This window comes from Odocoileus virginianus, chromosome 21 (genome assembly GCF_023699985.2).
Source record: "Odocoileus virginianus isolate 20LAN1187 ecotype Illinois chromosome 21, Ovbor_1.2, whole genome shotgun sequence".
Lineage (NCBI taxonomy): Eukaryota > Metazoa > Chordata > Mammalia > Artiodactyla > Cervidae > Odocoileus > Odocoileus virginianus.
The window spans coordinates 17,629,011-17,651,772 of NC_069694.1; positions in this window are offsets into that span (position 1 = coordinate 17,629,011).

Below are 22,762 nucleotides of genomic sequence, written 5' to 3' on the forward strand. Positions count from 1 at the left end.
TACAATATTTATAAACTCTATTTATCAGGTTATCTCTTCCATCACATCTTGTATAAAATAAAAAAGTAATAATATGATTCCATTCAATCTCCCTCAACATAAAACCATAATTAACTTTATCAATATTATGCCATTTAAAAAATACTTTCTAAAGTAAAAAATGTTTTAGATATTAAAAACCAACTATTTTAGTAAAGTGTAACTCATTTTAGACTTGTTTCATCAAGAAATATAACATTTTAGGTAAGTCTGTGGGGTCTGCATTTAACAATTTTTTCAAGTCTCACTAGCTTTCAAAATCATCACTATAACATTTCAGTACTTTTAGAAAAAAAAGACTCCTTATTTTAAAGACAGTATGCTTTTCATTATAAGTTCATTTAGACGTTTTGAAATAGGATACAAGTAATAAGTGGAATGCTCATTACTGCTTAATTATCCTAATTACCTGAATATTCTTTTGGTGAAGCTCTGTCAATACAATTATTAAAAATCTCCATTTACTGTTCCTGTCATTCCATTTCTGTGTGCGCATGTGAAAGTTCTTATTAAAACTAATTTGTTTTATGCACTGACAGTCATGTTTAAAAGTCAGCAGGAAATATAAATCATCCAATTATTCCTATTCAGGAAACAGCATTGAAGTGTGGCTAGATTTAGAATGATAATTTGTACGGCTTTGCACCACTGTGCGATGTGAGGGGCTTTGACAACTTGATCCAGATTTGAATCTGTTGGTAATCCCTTTGTTCTGTGGAAGATTACTTATTTCTGCACACTCTGGAATGCACGGGTTGATGGGTAGAGAATACAGGAGAAAAAATGAAGATAAATTATCATGTGGGCCTTCTTGTAGAAGGGCATATGTTGTTGAAAGAGATGAAGTTTATCAATCTGGAGTAATTACCAATGTCTTTTAAACATCATTGTCAATGAAGCCACCTTCTGTGTCAGAACTTTTCCTAACCAAATTTATTAGAGATGTTAGAGTACACAAAATAATGATAATCCCCTTAATTGAAACAATCAGAAACCACAAACCATACCTCTCCACCCTCTGACACAGACATCAGGGGAAAAACTGCTCATTAAAAATCTGGAGAAGTGGATAAAAATTGGTGTCATTCTCTGAAAAGTTGAAAACCCAATGTGGTATACAACTTAGAGACTTTTAATAAAGCACTGTTGAAGACAGAGCAGCTGTTGCTTTGAAATGCAACATTATTTTCTGTGTTGTCTTAATGTTCGCCTTTGATAATGAATAAAGAAAACAGCCAATTTAAAACTCAGGGATGTCCTTTGAGAACAGAAAAAGCTCAATGGCACACAGAGAGCAAATCTGAGAAAAGTAAATGTCACCGTAACACTCCAGATGGTTTAGAGAACTTTCTCAATAAAGCCGTGTGGTCCCCACTGGGAACAGGAGCTGAGCTGGCCCAACATTCCACCGGAGGAGGTGGGCACCAACACATTTATTTCTTTAAAAAACACTAAACTCTATGTTCTACTTTTATTCAAAGCTCTTGTATAGAAGAGAAGAAAGATTTCTATTCCCTGACTAAATTCTGTTCTTAGAAAAGCAGAGATAAACACCAACATAGGTCTTACTTAAACACTGGCAAACAGACACCGGCTACCCATAGACCAAGATAAGAAAATTTCCCTCTAGGAGACTTTCAGAAGAATTCACTCTAGACCTATTCTAGCCAAGATCTGTTCCACCACAAAGCCGAGCCCAACATGTAGCCAAGAGGCCATGTACATCAGAGCCTACGAGTCTCCACTTATTTTCCAGATACCCAGGACCCTGCAGGTCCTGCCTAAAAGCCTTAGACTTTCTCCAGTGATCTTGTGGGCATCTCCCACAGCTCCATCCTTCCAAAGGCACATCATATATCTAGTGGCTGTTTCCCGTATTATCTGGTGGACGTTGTGGTGAGCATGAGTATCCACATGGGCGCAAACAATACCCTACACAGTGCAGGAACTCAGAAGAGTAAGAGAAGAGAGAGAGAATCTCAAGTCAGAAGACAGGAGCCAGCTCTCTGCATGACCATTTCTGTGTAGAAATCTGTCTAAACTTGCACTGGGTATTGAGATTGTTCTTGACATGTATTTGTCAGGTAAGATGAAACATATGTTTTAATAGCTGACAGAAATGGTGTGAACCTAACAGAAGTCGAAGATGTAAAGAAGAGGTGGCAAGAATACACAGAAGAACTGTACAAAAAAGATCATCACCAACTCAGTGGAGATGAGTTTAAGTAAACTCCGGGAGTTGGTGATGGACAGGGAGGCCCGGCGTGCTGTGGTCCATGGGGTCGTGAAGAGTCGGACACAGCTGAGCGACTGAACTGAACTGAACTACCTTGATTTATAACTATAAATAACTTAGACTTTGGTATGTGGACCACATTTATAATTTTTCTCCAGGACCCACATATGCAAACATTGGACCAATTTAGGCTACTGAGTTCCCCCACCTCAAGTTCAAAAACAATTCTCTTCCATGGTTAATACAATCATTTAAGAAGAATCTTTATTTTTAAAGATAATAGGCTTTATTATTTTCTTCTTCTTTACAATATTAACATTTTAGAGATGGATTTTGTCAGGAAATTTTTCAGTTGGATCCATCATTTTGCATTCTCTCTCCATTGTATCACTGTCTTATGCACAGGATAAGGAAGAGGAGATATATAAGAACTGCACAACACAATCAACAAAAGGGATCAGTGGACATCTAAACAAACTTCCACTCAAAATACTGGATTTTTCCAGGTATTTATGGAACATCCCTTAATATAAACCATATCCTGGCCATAAAACAAACTTAAACAACTTTAAAAGAAATGAAATCACAGTGTCTGTTCTCTGATCATAATGTGATCAAATGAGAGTCAGGGAGAGAAAGGGGACAGGAAATTTTCTAAATAAGTAGCAATTAAACAAACTTCTAGGAATTCAATAGTTTAAAAAAAAGATCTCAAAGGAAATTTTTAAAATGCATATAGTTGAAATGAAATTGAAAACACAACCTATCAAAACATGTGAGATATAGCTAAATAAGTTCTGAGAAGAAAATAAGAAATTTATACCATGAAATATTTAAACTAGAAATGAAGAAAAGACAAATTAACAACTTAAGTCATACCCAAAGAAACTAAGAAAAAAGAGTAAAACAAAGCCAAAGCAAGAAGAATAAAGGAAATACTAAAGATGGGCAAAAATTAATTTAATTATAAATAGTTAAATAACAGCAAAACCAATTAAACAAAGATGTTGTTTTTAGAATTTAATAAAATTGATAAAATCTAAGAAGACTTACAAAAACACTGAAAATGGGAAAGACATTAATACATAAATCACCAATATCAGAAATGATATAAGGGATATCTGTACAGGTCCTGAGTCATTAAAAGAATAATAAGGAAACAATACACGTATGCTCATAAATTCAACAACTTAGATGAAAAAATTCTTTGAAAACTACAAAATCTGAAACTGAAAACTGAAACAAAAACTACAAACTGAATCAAGATAAAATCAATAGTCTGAATTATCACAACCATTAAAATAACTATATATGTATGTTAAGAATTAGACAGCAAACCTTTATACCAGGACAGCTCTACTGGAGAGCTCTACTTAATGAATAATAAAGAATTAACACAAATTCTATACAATCTCTCCCAGAAAGTAAAATGGAAAAGATGATTTCAAAATTAATTGCATGAAGCCAGGATTACATTGATATAAAAAAGTCAAAGAAGTATAAAAAATGAAATAACAATAACAAAAAAAAAACCCCAAGGGCAGACCAACATTTATCAAGAACTAAAATACAACTGTCACCAAAATATTAGCAAATAGAATTCAGCAATATATACAATGGATATTATACCATGGTCAACTTGGTTTTATTCCAGAAACATAAAGATGATTTAACATTTGAAAAACAATCTGTCGTATTAACAAGCTAAACAACAAAACTCATACAGACTTATAAATTAATTCACCAGAGGCATTTAGCAAAATTCAGTACCCGTTATGATAAATTTCCTCAGCATTATTTATTATACCATTATAAGGACATTTTCTTAGTAGAAAGTGTCTATAATTAATCTGTCCTTTATTGTGTCTGTATTTGCATGAAATCTTCCTTTGGCATCTCCAATTTTCTTGAAGAGATCTCTAGTCTTTCTTGTTCCATTGTTTTCCATTTCCAAAAGCCATTTTGCCTTTTTGCATTTCTTTTTCTTGGGGAAGGTCTTGATCACTGCTTCCTGTACAATGTCATGAACCTCTGTCCATAGTTCTTCAGGCACTCTGTCTATCAGATCTAATCCCTTGAAATTATACAGGAATCATATGGATCTAACAGAAGCAGAAGATGTAAAGAAGAGTTGGTAAGAATACATAGAACTATACAGAAAAGATCTTCATGATCCAGATAACCATGATGGTGTGATCTCTCACCTAGAGCCAGACATCCTGGAATGCAAAGTCAAGTGGGCCTTAGGAAGCATCATTATGAGTAAAGTTAGTGGATGTGATGGAATTCCAGTTGAGCTATTTCAAATCCTAAGAGATGATGCTGTGAAAGTGCTGCATTCAATATGACAGCAAATTTGGAAAACTCAGCAGTGGCCACAGGACTGGAAAAGGTCAATGTTCATTCCAAACCCAAAGAAAGGAAATGCCAAAGAATGTTCAAACTGCTGCGCAATTGCATTCATCTCACATGCTAGCAAAGTAATGCTCAAAATTCTCCAAGCCAGGATTCAACAGTACGTAACTGTGAACTTCCAAATGTTCAAGCTGGATGTAGAAAAGGCAGAGTAACCAGGGATCAAATTGCCAACATCCATCGGATCATAGAAAAGGCAAGAAAGCTCCAGAAAAACATCTATTTCTGCTTTAATGACTACACCAAAGCCTTTAACTGTGTGGATCAAAACAAACTGGAAAATTCTGAAAGAGATGGGAATACCAGACCACCTGACCTGCCTCTTGAGAAATCTGCATGCAGGTCAGGAAGAAACAGTTAAAACAGGACATGGAACAACAGACTGGTTCCAAATCGGGAGAGGAATACATCAAGGCTGTATATTGTGACCCTGCTTATTTAACTTATATGCAGAATACATCATGAGAAACCCTGGGCTGGATGAAGCACAAGCTGGAATCAAGATTTCTGGTAGAAATATCAATAACCTCAGATATGCAGATGATACCACCCTTATGGCAGAAAGTGAAGAAGAACTAAAGAGCCTCTTGATAAAAGTGAAAGAGGAGATTGAAAAAGTTGGCTTAATACTCAGTGTTCAAAAAACAAAGATCATAGCATCCAGTCCTATCTCATCATGGCAAATAGATGGGGAAACAGTGGAAACAGTGGCAGACCTTAATTTCTTGGGCTCCCAAATCACTGCAGATGGTGATGCAGATGGTGCACTGGAGCCATGAAATTAAAGAACACTTGCTCCTTGGAAGGAAAGCTATGATCAACTTAGACAGCATATTAAAAAGCAGAGATATTACTTTGCGAACAAAGGTCCATCTAGTCAAAGATATGGCTTTTCCAGTAGTCATGGATGGATGTGAGAGTTGGACTATAAAGAAAGTTGAGTGCCAAAGAACTGATGCTTGTGAACTGTGGTGTTGGACAAGACTCTTGAGAGTCCCTTGGCTTGCAAAGAGATCAAAGCAATCGATCCTAAAGTAAATCAGTCCTGAATAATCATTGGAAGGACTGATGCTGAAGCTGAAACTCCAATACTTTGACTACCTGATATGAAGAACTGACTCATTTGAAAAGAACTTGGGAAAGATTGAAGGCAGAAGGAGAAGGGGATGACAGAGGATGAGATGGTTGGATGGCATCACCAACTCGATGGACATGAGTTTGACAAGCTCCAGAAGTTGGTGATAGACAGGGAAGCCTGGTGTGCTGCAGCTCACAGGGTCACAAACAGCACAAGTGAGCAACTGAACTGAACTGAACAGTTAATCTACAACAAGCATTACACTTAATGCTGAGAGACTGTGTTTCTTCTTAGATCCAGACAAGAATAAGGCAAAGATATCTACTTTTACTAATCATATTTGTATAATACTGAAAGCTTTAACCACTAAAACAAGGCAAGCCAAAATAGAAGACACGGTGATTAGAAAGGAGTAAATCATTTCTGTTTTCACATGACATAATTTTATGTAAAAATCCAAAGAAATTCAACACAGAAAAAATAGACAAACAAAACACCTTTAATCATAATGAACAGAGAAAGTTTTCAGGATGCCATGTCAGTACACTAAAATTTACTGCATTTTTACTTAGAAACAACATGTAGAAAATTACAGCACAAAATAATTTACAATTGCTCTAAAGAAAATGAAATATACAAGTATGCATATAACAAAACATGTATAAAATCTGTATGTTGAAAATTAAAATATGCTGGTGAAAGAAATTTTCAAAACCTAAAAAAAAAAGAGAAAGACATTGTGTGGTCATGGATGGGAAAACCCATTAAAACATCAGAAAAAAGTGATCAATTCTCTTAAAACTGGTCTATGCTTTAAAACAATTCTTATCAATATTCTGGACATATTATTTTGTAGACATAGGAATACTTATTCTAAAATTTATATGGAAAAGCACAAGCCTTAGAATATTGTTGGTAGTTTATTTAAAAGTAAAGGAATAAGGAATAAATAGGAAGGAACAAAGGAGGGAAGGAAGGAAAAAGCAATTATCATAAAATCCAGGAACTGTGCTCTAGAGACCTAGAAATTTACATTTATAAAAAACCTTTTATGCCATTGTATATATAAGTTTTATTCATAATAGCCCAAATCTGGAATCAGCCCAAGTAGGTTTCAACAGATGAATGGTTAAAACTGCTGTGGGACATGCATACCATGGAATAGTATCCAGGCATTAAAAAAAATTTTTTTTTATACATTGTAGTTTAGATGAATTTCCAGTAGGAAAGATGGATATAATTATGAAAGGACAAGAGGAAAAATATCCATGATGAGAAAGCTGGTCATTATCATGACCATCACAGCAATATGTGAACCTACACATTCAACACAACTGTATAGAACTAAATATACACACAAATGAGAACAAGAAAAGTTGAGGAAACAAAAATACATTGGCAGATTGGATCAATGGCAATAGTTGTATTATGCAAGAGTTTTACAAAGTATGTGTCAGAAAGCAGTATATGAAGTTACTTTGTATTACTTTTACTATTGCATGTGGACCTATCACTGTCTAAACAAAACTTTCTCTTAAATATCAAGTAATTACTAGTTTTCAAGATGCTTTCCATGAGTATTTTCATTACCACATTGCTGATTATGAAGGGATATGAAGTTCTGACCATGGAGGAATATGAAGCTGTGAGAATTAACTAGATTAATCATTAGCCTGTGTAAGACTAAACGAAAGAGTCAATTTAAAGTGAGGGACAGAGTGCCTGATGAACTATGGACAGAGTTTCGTAACATTGTACAGGAGACAGGGATGAAGACCATCCAAGAAAAAGAAATGCAAAAAAGAAAAATGGCTGTCTGAGGAGGCCTTACAAATAGCTGTGAAAAGAAGATAAGTAAAATGCAAAATAGAAAAGGAAAGATATTCCCATTTGAATGTAGAGTTCCAAAGAATAGCAAAGAGAGATAAGAAAGCCTTCCTCTATCAATGTAAAGAAATAGAGGAAAACAATAGAATGAGAAAGACTAGAGATCTCTTCAAAAAAATTAGAGATACCAAGGGAACATTTCATGCAAAGATGGGCTCAATAAAGGACAGAAGTGGTATGGACCTAACACAAGCAGAAGATATTAAGAAGAGGTGGCAAGGATACACAGAAGAACTGTACAAAAAGATCTTCATGACCCAGATAATCACAATGGTGTGATCACTCACCTAGAGCCAGTCATCCTGGATGTGAAGTCAAGTGGGCCTTAGGAAGCATCACTACGAACAAAGCCAGTATAGGTGATGGAATTGCAGTTGAGCTATTTCAAATCCTAAAAGATGATGCTGTGAAAGTGCTGAACTCAATATTTCAGCAAATTTGGAAAACTCAGCAGTGGCCACAACTGGAAAAGGTCAGTTTTCATTCCAATCCCAAAGAAAGGCAGTGCCAAAGAATGCTCAAACTACAGCACAATTGCACTCATCTCACACACTAGTAGTATGCTCAAAATTCTCCAAGCTAGGCTTCAGCAATATGTGAACCAAGAACTTCCAGATGTTCAAGCTGATTTTAGAAAAGGCAGAGGAATCAGAGATCAAATTGCCAACATACACTGGATCATTGAAAAAGCAACAGAGTTCCACAAAAACATTTACTTGCTTTATTGACTATGCCAAAGCCTTTGACTGTGTGGATCAAAATAAACTGTAGAAAATTCTGAAAGAGATGATAATACCAGACCACCTGATCTGCCTCTTGAGAAACCTGTATGCAGGTCAGGAAGCAACAGTTAGAACTGGACATGGAACAACAGACTGGCTCCAAATAGGAAAAGGAGTACATCAAGGCTGTATATTGTCACCTGCTTATTTAACTTATATGCAGAGTACATCATGAGAAACCCTGGGCTGAATGAAGCACAAGCTGGAATCAAGATTGCTGGGAGAAATATCAATAACTTCAGATATGCAGATGACACCACCCTTATGGCAGAAAGTGAAGAAGAACTAAAGAGCCTCTTGGTGAAAGTGAAAGAGGAGAGTGAAAAAGTTGGCTTAAAGCTCAACATTCAGAAAACTAAGATCATGGTATCTGGTCCCATCACTTCATGGCAAATAGATGGGGAAACAGTGGAAACAGTGTCAGACTTTATTTTGGGGGCTCCAAAATCACTGCAGATGTCACCGTGATTGCAGCCATGAAATTAAAAGACACTTACTTCTTGGAAGGAAAGTTATGACTAACCTAAACAGCATATTAAAAAGTAGAGACATTACTTTGTTAACAAAGTTCTGTCTATTCAAGGCTATGGTTTTTCCATATGTATGGGTGTGAGAGTTGGACTATCAAGAAAGCTGAGTGCCAAAGAATTGATGCTTTTGAACTGTGGTGTTGGAGAAAACTCTTGAGAGTCCCTTGGACTGCAAGGAGATCCAACCAGTACATCCTAAAAGAGATCAAGTCCTGGGTGTTCATTGGAAGGACTGATGCTGAAGCTGAAACTCCAATAATTTGGCCAACCGATGCGAAGAGCTTACTCATTTGAAAAGACCCTGATGTTGGGAAAGATTGATTGCGGAAGAAGAAGGGGACGACAGAGGATGAAATGGTTGGATGGCATCACTGACTTAATGGACATGAGTTTGGGTGGACTCTGGGAGTTGGTGATGGACAGGGAGGCCTGGCGTGCTGCAGTTCATGAGGTCACAAAGAGTGGGACACGACTGAGCAACTGAACTGAAAATGAAAGTGAGGGAACTGGGTGTAGTTCATGAGATGAGTTAACAGGTAGTCATATAAGACCTCTCTCTGTGAGGTTTTCCAGGACAGCCTAGAAAACTCTCCTAAATGGTTAAACTAGTAGTTCATAATAGATATGAAATAGAATATTAACAAAACAAGATATAAATAGGAATTGAAAGAACAAAGTTTTTCATTGCACATCTAAATGCTGTGTTACTAAAAGTTAAACATTTCTTTAATCCAGGCATTTACAGCGACTAAAGTTAGTGTTCATTTTTAAGTCCCTAAGAAGCAGAGATGAAATATAAATTCTAAAAAAAATTTTATGTGTGTTCACACAGCACTTTTTTAGGACTAATTTTCTATGGAATATATTTTTGCAAGGGCTGGTTTAAATCAGAGCTGACCAGCACAGTCTTCAAATCAGAGCTGACAAGCATAATTTCTCTTATCATGCATTATACTTTAGTTATCCAAGTAATTGCTTTCATTTATTGCCAGAAATAATAAATATTTGCAGGTTTTCTTTTTCTTATGAATATATAAAAAATTCATTTTCCTTAATTAAAAAATGTATAAGAAATATTATAAGGACATTTTAATTTATTTTTTTTCTCTTAAGTTAACAGACATTGTAGTTATTTGACTTTTAGATATAAGACTATGTAGGTCAACAATTAAATTCAAACATAATTTTATTTTTGACAAAATCCAAAAAAGAATAACTCACAGTGCTCTATGCATAAGGTATGATATTTTTACTTCTGTATACTCTTATATTTTTATTTAAATTTGACAATTCATGATATTAAAATGAGCTGGAACAACCCACTAAAACTGAGATTCCCTGAGGTCATCTTGTTCCAAACACATAGTTATTTATTCTGACTTCACTGCAGTGATTTGACTTAGCATAATGCTGATTGGCCTCTATTTTTGACTCTGAATTCTATTGCAGGCATGTGTCAGCTTATTCCTGAAGTGGTTATACATAAGCTCCTCTCAGATATTCACTGTCCTATTTTGTTATGTCTTTTCAGGCAATGCTTCCATTGGGAGGAATGGTCTTAACTTAGCTCTTTAGGTGTCTCACCAGTCAGGAATGCAAGCTACATTTCTGGTGGGACAAATTGTTTATTCCAGCAAACACATTTCCAAGAAGAGGGAAAAATTGAAGGTTCATTAATACGCAAGTCTGCTGCAGATAAGAGGCTTCTCTTAAGTAAGCATATTAATTTTATACTTTCTTATGAGTATATTTTACCAGTGACCCAAGACCAAGTGCTTTCATGTGGCTCTCTTTGTTTCAGGACTCAAAGTATGTCAATAAGAAAACTGGAAATTGCAAATTAGATCAAAGTCACCTGTTTTTTGGTTGGTTTTAATCTTCTATTTGAATGTAGAAGAATAGTACAATGTTCCCAGAAAACACACTTTGAATGTTTGAAAACAGAGATCATTTGGGCCTAATAGCTACTTAGCAAATGTGTGACTGTGTTTGTGTCTCCTTTATCTAATGTTACTTTTGTAAATCATATATAATCAGGTAGATGTGTATTAGAAAAAATGCATTGATAAAATTTGGAATACAGAAGTAAATCTTATAATGCAGTATAGTTTTTTCAAAATTGTTATAATGAAATCATTGCTACAGTGATGCTAAAATTACACTACATGTTTCCAAAAAAATTGAGTCAAATGCTCTTAGGTAATTAATTTTAGTCATATTCTAAAACATCAAGATTTCAACAATTTCAAAACCATTTGTTGGCATGGCAACATGAACTTAATTAAAACTAGATTAAAGCAATTAACCTAAAACATATTGTACTACTGAGTGTTTGATTTTGAATACTTCAGAAGAAAAAGAACATTTTCCATAATCATTTTAGGTCTTTCCTCTAATGGAACTGTTTAGGTTTTATAATGGACCTATACACATGTGCTAATGTGTCAAAAGACTGTTTTCATGGGAAGAAGATGGTTATGAAGATGATTTCCATTAAATGAAATATCAGTTTTCCTGTTGGAATTGAAAGAGCAAAACAATTTATGAATATTACTTATTGTCTTTTCTTATCCAAAATATTCAGGAGATTTGAAAAAATAACCACATTGTTATCCTTTATTTCACCCTTTATTTTCCAGCCAAATGAACTAAAATTTGTGTTATATTAATGAGGGAGATCATACTATGATGACCACAAAAATAAAACATGGGTTAGAGTAGGAAAGCTAAAAAGTTTATGGTAAAGATACGATCATTTTTGGATTTTTAAGAACCAGTGTTTTCAGAGTTAACAAAAGAGGAAAGTCGGGGGAGGGAAAATTAGGAGTTTGGGATTAAAGTATATACACTACTCTGTATAAAATAACCAACAAGGACCTACTGATGCACAGGGAACCATATTCAATATCTTTTAATAACATATAATGGAAGAGAATGTAAAAAAAGATATATATGTATATATTTATATATGTATAATTGAATCACTTTGCTTCACAATCTGAAACAATTTGAACACCATAAATCAACTATATTTCAACAATACATATTTTTTAAAAGTACAAGTGTTTTTACAGCAAAGAAGTTCATAAATGCACAGATATTATTCACTGAACATTTTAGATTTTCTAGAAGTTTTCAAGTCCATGGTTGGTTTATTGGCTTTTTTATTCACTTTAGCAATAGTGAGTGTTTGTCAAGTGGTGCCTGGAGAATTCCCAATGGACAGAGGAGCCTGACGGGCTATATTCCATGGGGTCACAGGAGCTGGACACAGTTGAGTGAGTAAGCACAGCACAGGCTCAATCTCATTTAAATAGATCCACCAGGGGTGCCTTGCTGTCTCCCCACCACATCCACATTGTCCATTCTTCCAGTAAAAACATCAATTCTGGGCCTCATTCTCGGTGCTTTGAGGGGCTGATTCCCACCCTAGGTTTAAATCGTATGGATGCTTTGTTTGCTTAGCTAGACTGAACCACACTTCCCAGAACTTCCTTTAATGTGTGTTTCTAGTTATTCTGGTCAAATGGAAGATTCTCGGAAGGTCTGGAAAGCAGAAAAGAGGCAAGAGCCATTCTGTAGGTCATACATATTGCTGCTGGTGTGCTGACTCAGATTTTCAGGTTGAAATAGCGCTGGAGTGGCAACTGCTCAAACTTTTGCTGGATTCTTCTACAGCGTCTCTAACTCCTGGGCCGGGTGTGTGTGTGTGTGTGTGTGTGTGTGTGTGTGTGTGTGTGCATGTGTGTGTGTGCATGTGTGTGTGTGTGCATCTTAGTGAGAAAGAACCCTGGCTTCTACAGTATACTCATATATCAAATAGGTTGGATGGTTTGCCTGGCACTCAAGAGGGCACTGTGTAGAAAGGCCTTTCCATCAGGTGCCCATCCCATGCCCGGCCATCACAGGAGAAGCTGAAGACTACAGTGGAAAAGATAAATATTTATGTTATACAGCCTCCCGCTAGCTATCTATTTTACACATGGTAACGTATATACATCAATGTTATTCTTTCAATTAGTAGCCCCTTCTCCTTTCCTCACTGTGTCCACACATCTGTTCTTTATGTCTGTGTCTCATTGTTTCCCTGTAAATAGGTTCAGAAGTACCATTTTCTGCACTCCATATATATGCATTAGTATATAGTATTTGTTTCTCTCTTTCTGACTTACTTCACTCCATAACAGACTCTCGGTTCATCCACCTCACTACAGCGAACCCAAGTGATAGACCTGGAGGGGCGGATGGGGTGGTAGGAAGGAGGGGAAAGAGGGAGGGAATATATGTATACTTGTAGCTGGTTCACGTTGTGGTACGGCAGAAAAACCACACAACATTGTAAAGCAATTATTCTCCAATTTAAAAAAAAAAATGAAAAAAAAAAATAAATAATGTGAATCTTGTCCAAAAACATCCACACAGACAAAATGCAGAATAATAAATAATAAATAAATAAGCAGTCTCAAAAACAAACAAACAAACAAAAAAAAAACCCAGAAAAGGCAGATATTTAGCGAGGCTGGGGATGTTGTGCTTTCACTTTCCTCTGTATTCAAGATTGGACAGGACGCGGAGTTTTGTTCCTTTCACTGCCAATCACAACATGTTCCTCTTAGCTCTCTTCACTTTTCCATGGGTTCCATCTCTTATTGGCCCAAGTAGGCCTTGTCACAAGTGCTCAGACCTTGAGCTGCAGCAGCATGCTCCCTCCTAGCTTCACAAAACAGCACCTAAATTCTTCAATGTATTATCCTGTCCTCCCACCTTATTTGCCAGCCTGGAAGCTGGGAGAGCAGTAAAAGCCTACATATCTTTCTCTAACCATCGATCTTCAACTCTCTAACTAGAGCTTCAACTCTAGCTGGGTGTCAATGTCCAGCTGGCCTGCCCACCTCAGAGGCCTGCCCGCCCCACAGCCATGGTTTATTTCCCTTTTGTGCCGCAGTGTATTATGGGCAATTCCTAAGATGACTTCATCATATCAACTTGTGCTTCAGGGGCACCCCTGTACTTTCATGTCAAATCAGTCCACGTATAACCTATGCACCAGCCTTCCCTCACATAGAGGTCAATATTCAACCTAGATTTTCCTGGCAGATGCCTTTTTCCCATTGCCCATTTCTTTGTTCTCTTGGTTGGCCCACAAATTGTTGGTTTGAAATCTCAGGTGCTTCTCAGGTGAAAATTGCCTCTTTACATGCAGGGCAAAAAGAGACTGGAAAAAGTACATGACTCCAGTTTGGGAGGTGGGAGGTTTAATAAACAAGACATTATATGTGACGCTTTTCTTGGGAAACCGGAAGAGTAGATTTCCACACCCACCTGTCAGACTTGAATGTGGATATAGAAGCTGTAACTGGGCCTAGTGTTGTATATCATCCAGAAGGTCTCAACCACACATCACTCTCACATGGATGCAGCTCTGAAAATGGCTCCAGCTGTGATAACTGTGGGCAGAAAGTGCATTCCAAGGACAGGGATCAGGGGCAAGGAGCGTGCTTGCCTGGGTCAGCTTGTGGTTCAACTGGCCGTTATTTCCTCCAGTAACTTCCTCCAACAAGACAGCAGAACCGGGAGGCCTGCACAGGACTCAGTCTCTCCCCCTGGGCTTTCAGTTTGTATCTGTGTCTGCCAGTGTCTCTGTACATTCATCTTACCTTCTCACTGCTTGTGCTCTGAGTTCAAGCTCATCATCACCAGATGAAAACAACAGCTCTGCAGAGACTGCCTGGCCCACTCCAACAACAGTGCAAGGTCAAATCCCTAATACCTGGCATGTTATAACCCACTGGATATGAAGTTATGCTTCCATGATTGAACTCTGGATGATATCGAAGGGCATATAACCCAGGCCACAGTCAATAAGCCCAGTCCATTTTGCTAGTCACCAGGGCAATTTGCTCAGGAATCGGTGCTTGACACAATTCGTTCAGTTTCTTTTCAATAACTCATGCATTAATTAACATTCTTTTACCCTCTATACTGAGATTTTCTTTTAAAGAAACTGAAAGTTTTTAATAATACAATAGTATTATTTATATTTCCCCAAATTCACTGAGGGTGTTATTATGTTCATTTTACTCATGAGGCATGCAGGAATTGAGGCTTGGAAAAAGTATATAGTTTATCCAAGGTCACACATCCAATTCTGTTGGAGTTTCATTGCAACACAGGCCTGTTTAATGTCGAAGACAGTTGTATTTTGCATGATTAATTAAGAAAAAGAGAGGTAATTATGATAATGATCTATTGCTTTCAGGCTCTTCTACAAATAAAATGGCAGTCATCATTATTTAAATGTAATTTGGGACTGTGTTGGACACCTTTAAAAAAAAACAATTATATTCTATAGCATAATACCTCATCCTATGACATGGTCTTGGATTGCATTAAACAATTATTAGCTTAAAGACATGGATTCTACCCAGGTTCTCTGATGTGAGACTGATCATTTACTTCTCTCCGTATCACATGTTATTGATACTTTGAAAGGGAAATCGTTTATTTGAATTTTCATCAGGTTCATGAATGGACCTGATGCTCCTGGCAGTGGAGAGAAATAACCTCAGACCTCCTTTCATTCACATGGGTCTTATTTATAGAATTTGATGTGTATTGCTTTTTTCATAATGTTATGTGAACACTTTTGTATTAAAATATCATTTGTATGTAATTTCCTTACACCAGAGAGTCTATGTAAGTTTGTATCAAATCTTAGACTCTATATCAAGTGTATCCCTCCGGACCTAATGGGAAGTAAGTGGAATAGTGAATCTACATATTTCAAAATGGATTTAAGAAAAGTGCTGCTAGTGGTAAACAATCTGCCTGTCAGTGCAGGAGACATAAGAGATGCAGGTTGATCCATGGGTTGGGAAGATCCCCTGGAGAAGGACATGGCAACCTACTCCAGTTTTCTTGCCTGGAGAATCACATTGAGCAGAGGAGACTGGCTGGCTTCAGTCCACAGGGTCACAAAGGGTCTGAAGTGACTAAGTCCACAGCACACACTAAATGTCATCATTAATATTGTTTAATTAGTGTTGCATAATTTCAAGGACAATTCTTTCTTCAATGAAAATCTATTCACAAGTAGCACTTTAGAAGATATTGCAAATGCAAAGAAAAGTAAGGCTCCACGCTTACTGTTGAGAAGTTCATAGATTAGAAATGCAATAAAACAAACATGAACTCAAATATTAGTGGCCAGTTCGTAGACCACAAGGTTAGGTTGCTTAACTGGGCTTATGTTGGGGAGAGAGTGAGAGAAAAAAATATCATTTGTGCTGAGTCTTGAAAGCTAGATTGGAGTTAAGCAGGCAAAAGCAGAGAATGAGAGAAAAGAATTCCAAGTAGAAGAAACTGCATATGAAAAAGTCCAAAGGAGTAAGAATGCTAGGTAGGGGATGGAGGGGGCATATTGTGATTGAGAAGTTATTAAAAGAGAAAAGTAGAACTAAATAACAGAATTGGGCATCCTAAGACTGGAATTCGCTTTATTCAAGAGATGTTCACTGAGGCACTTGGAGGTTGGCAATGGCATAATCAGGAAGATCACCTCAGAGAAAGGTAGAAGATAGATTGAAGAGGCAGAAAATAGAAACATAGGAGACCGGTTAGGAGACTGAGGCAATAGTCTAGTCCAGATCCAACATAAGTGAATTAAGGTTGTAGTAGATGTATACTTACATTTGGAAAGTACATATTAAAACAAGTCTACTGGCATTGACTGGAAGGTACAGGTGTAAATAAAGCCCTAATCACAATATTTAAATAATTAATGATACATGTTTATAAAATGCTTATTATAGGAAGTGATAACTATTTTAAATGTGTGAAATGGAATATCTCCTGTCATATCATTAAACAAAGACATAACACTCATCAACAGGAGAGGATGTGAGAAATAAAAAACAGGATGCTGGCCCCAGATAGCTGAGAAGCATACAAAAGGAATTACTTCGATAATCCCAGACTCTTGCATCTCCCCACACATAGAAAAGTGCTAAATTCCTTGAGATATCTGGTTTTCCTTAATTAGCAGTAATCTTTGATGTTTAGATGGCCTGACCTCCTTTGTTAAAAATTTCTGTATATCCTAACTTCTTCCCTTGCCTCCTCAGAGCAGGTTCTCAGGGCTACTGAGGTGCTGTCTCCTAGGCTTGAAGTCCTAAGATGTTCCCATGGAAGAAAATAACTCCCACTCCAGTACTCTTGCCTGGAAAATCCCATGGACTGAGGAGCATGGTGGGCTGCAGTCCATGGGGTGGTAAAGAGTCGGACACGACTGAGCGACTTCACTTTGACTTTCTTTCTAACTTCAGGTTGTGAGTACTTATTTAGTCAACAAGTGTATCCTTGTAGAATTCAATTCTTAGAATAACTCTATAAGTTATAAACTATTATAACTTTTACAGATAAGAATCTGAGCGCCAGTGTAACTCAGCCAGCCTGACAGTGCTGTCATTTGATTATAGATATTCTACTCCAGAGTCCCTGCTTTCTACCCCTTGTTTTATGCAAACAGTGAAGGTTTCATGAGTCAGACACTGCAATAAGAACTTGAATTCTCACAACAATCCTCTGGGTTGATTGCTTTTATTGTCCCATTTTACACAAAAAGAAATTGTAAATTAGTGTCTCAGCAAAATTACCAACACAACTAACTTAAAAACTAATAAAGTGATTAATCACATTGACATCTGAGCAAATTCACACAAATGTGAAGTGAGGGAAATGGGATTCAGTGACATAGGTGTCTCATTCCCAAATCAGTACTCTTATCCACTACACCTCAGGAAACTGCTAGGTGCTATGTATCAAGGATATATGAGGAGCCTAAATGGAGGGCTTGGCATCAACTAGCCTATCATCTAGTAAGACAGCCAGAAGCAGGGACATTTTAGTCCACTGTAGTACATGCTATAATGTTGGAAAAGAAGAACCTTGTTAGAAAGCAAAAGTAAGAAAAGGATACAATAGAAACATTATCAAAGTCTTGCTTACACTCTGATTCAGTATTCATTTATTTGTAAACATGGATTTTCCTTGTGAATTCCCTGATATAGAAGTTGAAAATATCCATCAGAGCTGACAAATGCAATTTTTCTTTAAATCAATTGAGAAACTTCCCTTATATCTTGAAATAACTATTTATAATTTTCTCAATTCAATTCAAAATATAGATTCTATTCTTAAGAAACTGAAACCTCAATTAAGTGGCTCTTTCTTATATTTGTATTGAAACAAGCTTTAAGAATAGTATAAATTTGAGGATTATTAAGAAGGACTACATTCTTGTTGAGAAGGTGAGTTAGGATTGAGAACACAGCCTTCAATAAACCTCAATTATCAAGAGATTATTTCAGTAAAATTATATTGTTTTGATTATTTCAGGAGTTAGTTTTTTTTGGCCTCATTTATGTGGAAGGGACAATCTGAATAAAGATACATAGATGAAAAAAGTTGGATAATGTTCAGGAAATAAGAAGAATTTACTTGACTGGTGCATTAGGAAAATAAAGGGAGTGGTGAGAGATATGTCATGACATATAAATGAGGAAGAACTGAAGAAAGCATTGTCTACAGGCTGAGTAATTTATATTTTCTTTGGTAAAAAAAGACTTTGGAGGATTTCATACAGGCAGTAAGTCTGGTATGATTATTGGCAGGTTTACATTTATTATCAACCTTATTACTAGTTCTAATAGAAACTTGTTGAGGGTCTACCTGAGTCAAGGTGATGCAAACAGGTCATGCTCCCCAAGTAATGGATAATCTAGTTGTTGAATCAAGAGAGAAATCTTTAAGACCAATAATTATATAATGGTTTCAAGCAGCTCTGCACAATTTGATAGATTCTTAATGAATTATGGCAAAGCCGCTACTGAAGATAATTAATTCAAGTCTGAAATATTGGCTCTTTACATCATCAAAGCACAAACAACTGTATTTGCTTCCCTTCCCTTTGGCTATGGCTGTGTAATCATTAGAATTGCTTATGCCATTTTATCTTTTCAGCTGTTTCAGAAAACCAGCTTTAGGCAATTAATTACATAAGCTGTGTTGTGAGGGAGAGTAGTGGCAAATATGATCAAAATTACTGAAGCGACTATATCCAGAAATTTCCACCAACACACATAATTCTGTTTCTTTACTTTCTCACACATTCTGGTTTGGTGAAATTCAGTGAAAATGATGGACTATTACAGACTGTTTGATAATGCATTCTATCAATGTGTAGAAACAGCTTTGCAAATGCTGTTTGCAAATATATACATATTCTGAATGTGTACAGAAATAGGTCACTGTTCCAATCTGAAGGCAGGCTGGCAAGAGAAATTATCTTACTGGGGGAAGGGCCATTGTTTTTGTTCTATTAGGCCTTCAAAGCTCTGGGTGAGTCCAGCCCACTTTAAGGTGGGCAGTCTCCTTTACTCAATCTACCAATTTTAATGTGAATCTTGTCCAAAAACATCCACACAGACAAAATGCAGAATAATGTTTGACAAATATCAAGTTAACTCATAAAATCAGTTATCACGCTATCTGCAAATGTATCTATAATGTTAGAAAATCTTAAGTGGAAGATAACCAAGCAGGAGATGGAGACTGGAAATCCTGGAGCTGTTGTAGAGAGCTGCATGTCAGGATATGGTTAACACAGAAACCCTTACAGAGAAAGTGGTACCTGAGTAAAGATCGGAAAATAGATAGTGGTTAGAGGGGAGGCCAAAAATGTACCCATTAGGATTTACAAGACACAGTAAGAGAAAGGACTCTAAAGCAGGAGTTAGCCTGAAATGTTACAGGGACATCAAGGCAACCAGCGTGTTTGCAATAGTCATGAAGGGAGAGTAGTATCGGACAATTTCAGAGAGTTAAAGGAATCATATAGTGAGAATTAAAGGAATCATATAGTGAGAGTTGGACTATAAAGAAAGCTGAGCGCCAAAGAATTGATGCTTTTGAACTGCGGTGTTGGAGAAGACTCTTGAGAGTCCCTTGGACTGCAAGGAGATCCAACCAGCCCATCCTAAAGGAAATGAGTCCTGAATATTCTTTGGAAGGACTGATGCTGAAGCTGAAACTCCAATAGTTTGGCCACCTGATATGAAGAACTGACTCCTTGGAAAATACCCTGATTGAGATGGGTCATCACTGGAGATTTTGAACATGAATCTAACATATAGTCACATGTTGTTCAACTGCTCGGCCATGTCTGAATCTTTGCAACCCCACGGACTGAAGTACTCCAGGCTTCGTTGTCCTTCAGTATCTCCTAGAGTTTGTTCAAACTCATGTTCATTGAGTTGGTGATGCCATCAAATCTTCTCATCTTCTGTTGTTGAGTTTTAAGCCACATTTTTTCACTTTCCTCTTTTATCTTCATCAAGAGACTCTTTAGTTCTTCACTTTCTGCCATAAGGGTGGTGTCATCTACATATCTGAGGTTATTGATATTTCTCCCAGCAATTTTGATTCCAGCTTGTGATTCCTTTAGTTTGGCTTTTCACACGATGTATTCTGCATATATGTTAAATAAGCAGGGTGACAATATACAGCCTTGATGTCCTCCTTTCCCAGTTTTGAACCAGTCCATTGTTTCATGCCCGTCCTAACTGTTCTTCTTGACCTTCATACAAGTTTGTCAGGACTCAGGTAAGGTGGTCTGGTATTCCCATCTCTTTAAGAGTTTTCCACAGTTTGTTGTGATCCTAACAGTCAAAGGCATTAGCATAGTCAATGAAGCAGAAGTAGATGTTTTTCTGGAATTCCCTTGCTTTTTCTATGATCCAACAGATGTTGGCAATTTGATCTCTGGTTACTCTGCTTTTTCTAAATCCAGCTTATACATCTGGAAATTCTCAGTTCACAGGGCCCTTGTAGCTTCTCTGTTAAAGGTACATTACAGGGAAGCAAGGGTAAAGGCAGAGAGTCAATAGGATTTGTTGCAATAACACAGGTGACAGATGATAATGGCTTAAACAAGAGATATCAGGGCAGGTGGTTAAAAGTAAATAAGGATAAGGTATTAGTACTTCTTTGGAAGCCACAAATATAATAATGGCTAAAAACCATCAGAGTGTTTTAAAATCTACTCTTATGCCATCCTTGGACTCCCCAGGTGTCTCAGTAGTAAATAATCCACCTGCCAAGCAGGAGATATAGGTTTGACCCCCGGGTCAGGATGGTACCCGAAGAAGGAAGTGGTAACCAACTCCAATATCCTTTACAAGAAAATCCCATAGACAGAGGAGCCTGGGGGGCTACAGTCCATAGAGTCACAGAAGAGTCAGACACAATTTAGCAACTTAACAACACCAACAAATATCATCTTTAATTTGCTTACTTTAGAACCATGAATGTAAAGCTATTTTGTTCATTAATTTTACTAAATATTTTAATTCTTTACCAAAGTAATAACATATTTATCTTAGAGAGAATTGAACACATAATTACAAAGACATGTGAACTAAAGATGGGCAGCAAATAAGCAGGATTATGCCAGGTATGCAAAGCTGGTTCAACATTTGAAAATCGGTACAATCTCTCATATTAAAAGCCTAAAAAATAAAAGTATCATATTCAGGATAAGCATTTGGAAAAATTCAAAATCTATTCCAAGATTAACGAAGTTTCAGTAGACTAGGAATAGAAGGGGACTTCCTCAATTTGATAAAGATATCTGTAAGAAATCCACACCTAATCCCATACTTAATGATGAGAAAATCAAAGCTTTCACACTAAGTTCAGATACAAGGCAAAGATGGCCCTTTTAATCACTCAGTTTCAACATTGTAGTGGAATCTTGAGCTAATGCTATAAGACAAGTAATGGAAAGTGAAAGTTGCTCAGTCATGTCTGACTCTTTGCGACCCCATGGACTGTACATGGAATTCTCCAGGGCAGTATACTGGAGTGGGTAGCCTTTCCCTTCTCCAGGGGATCTTTCCAACCCAGGGGTCAAACCCAGGTCTCCTGCATTGCAGGCAGATTCTTTACCAACTGAGCTATCAGACAAGTAATGGAAATAAAAGATAAAAGATTGTGAAGAAATTTTTTAAAAAAGTCTTTGTTCATAGATGATGTAATTGTCTATGGGGAAAATCTGAAAAAAAAAAAAAAAAAAAAAAAAAAAAACCACCACCAAAAAAAAAAAAAAAAAAATTGCTGGAATGAAAAGCAATATGGTGAAGTTGCAGAATAAATGGTTAATATCTAAAAGTCAACTGCTTTTCTATACACAAGCAATGAACAAGTACGGTTTGAAATAAAAAACACAATATCATTTACATTAGCACCCAAAAAAGTAAAATGCTGCTAAGTCACTTCAGTCGTGTCCGACTCTGTACGACCCCATAGAGGACAGCCCACCAGGCTCCCCCGCTCCTGGGATTCTCCAGGCAAGAACACTGGAGTGGGTTGCCATTTCCTTCTCCAGTGCATGAAAGTGAAAAGTGAAAGCAAAGCTGCTCAGTCGTGTCCAACTCGCAGCGACCCCAGGGACCACAGCACCAGGCTCCTCCGTCCACAGGATTTTCCAGGCAAGAGTACTGGAGTAGGGTGCCATTGCCTTCTCCGAAAAAGTAAAATACTTAGGTATAAATACAATAAAATATGCAGAAGATCTTTTTGAGGAATATTGAAAAATCTGAAAAACATAAGGAAAGAAGAAATAAACAAATGGAGAGATAGTCCACATTCTTAGATAAAACAAGACAATGTCATCAGTATGCTGATATTTCATTTCTTTACTGTTTATTTCATGGATTCAATGCAATCCCAAATAAAA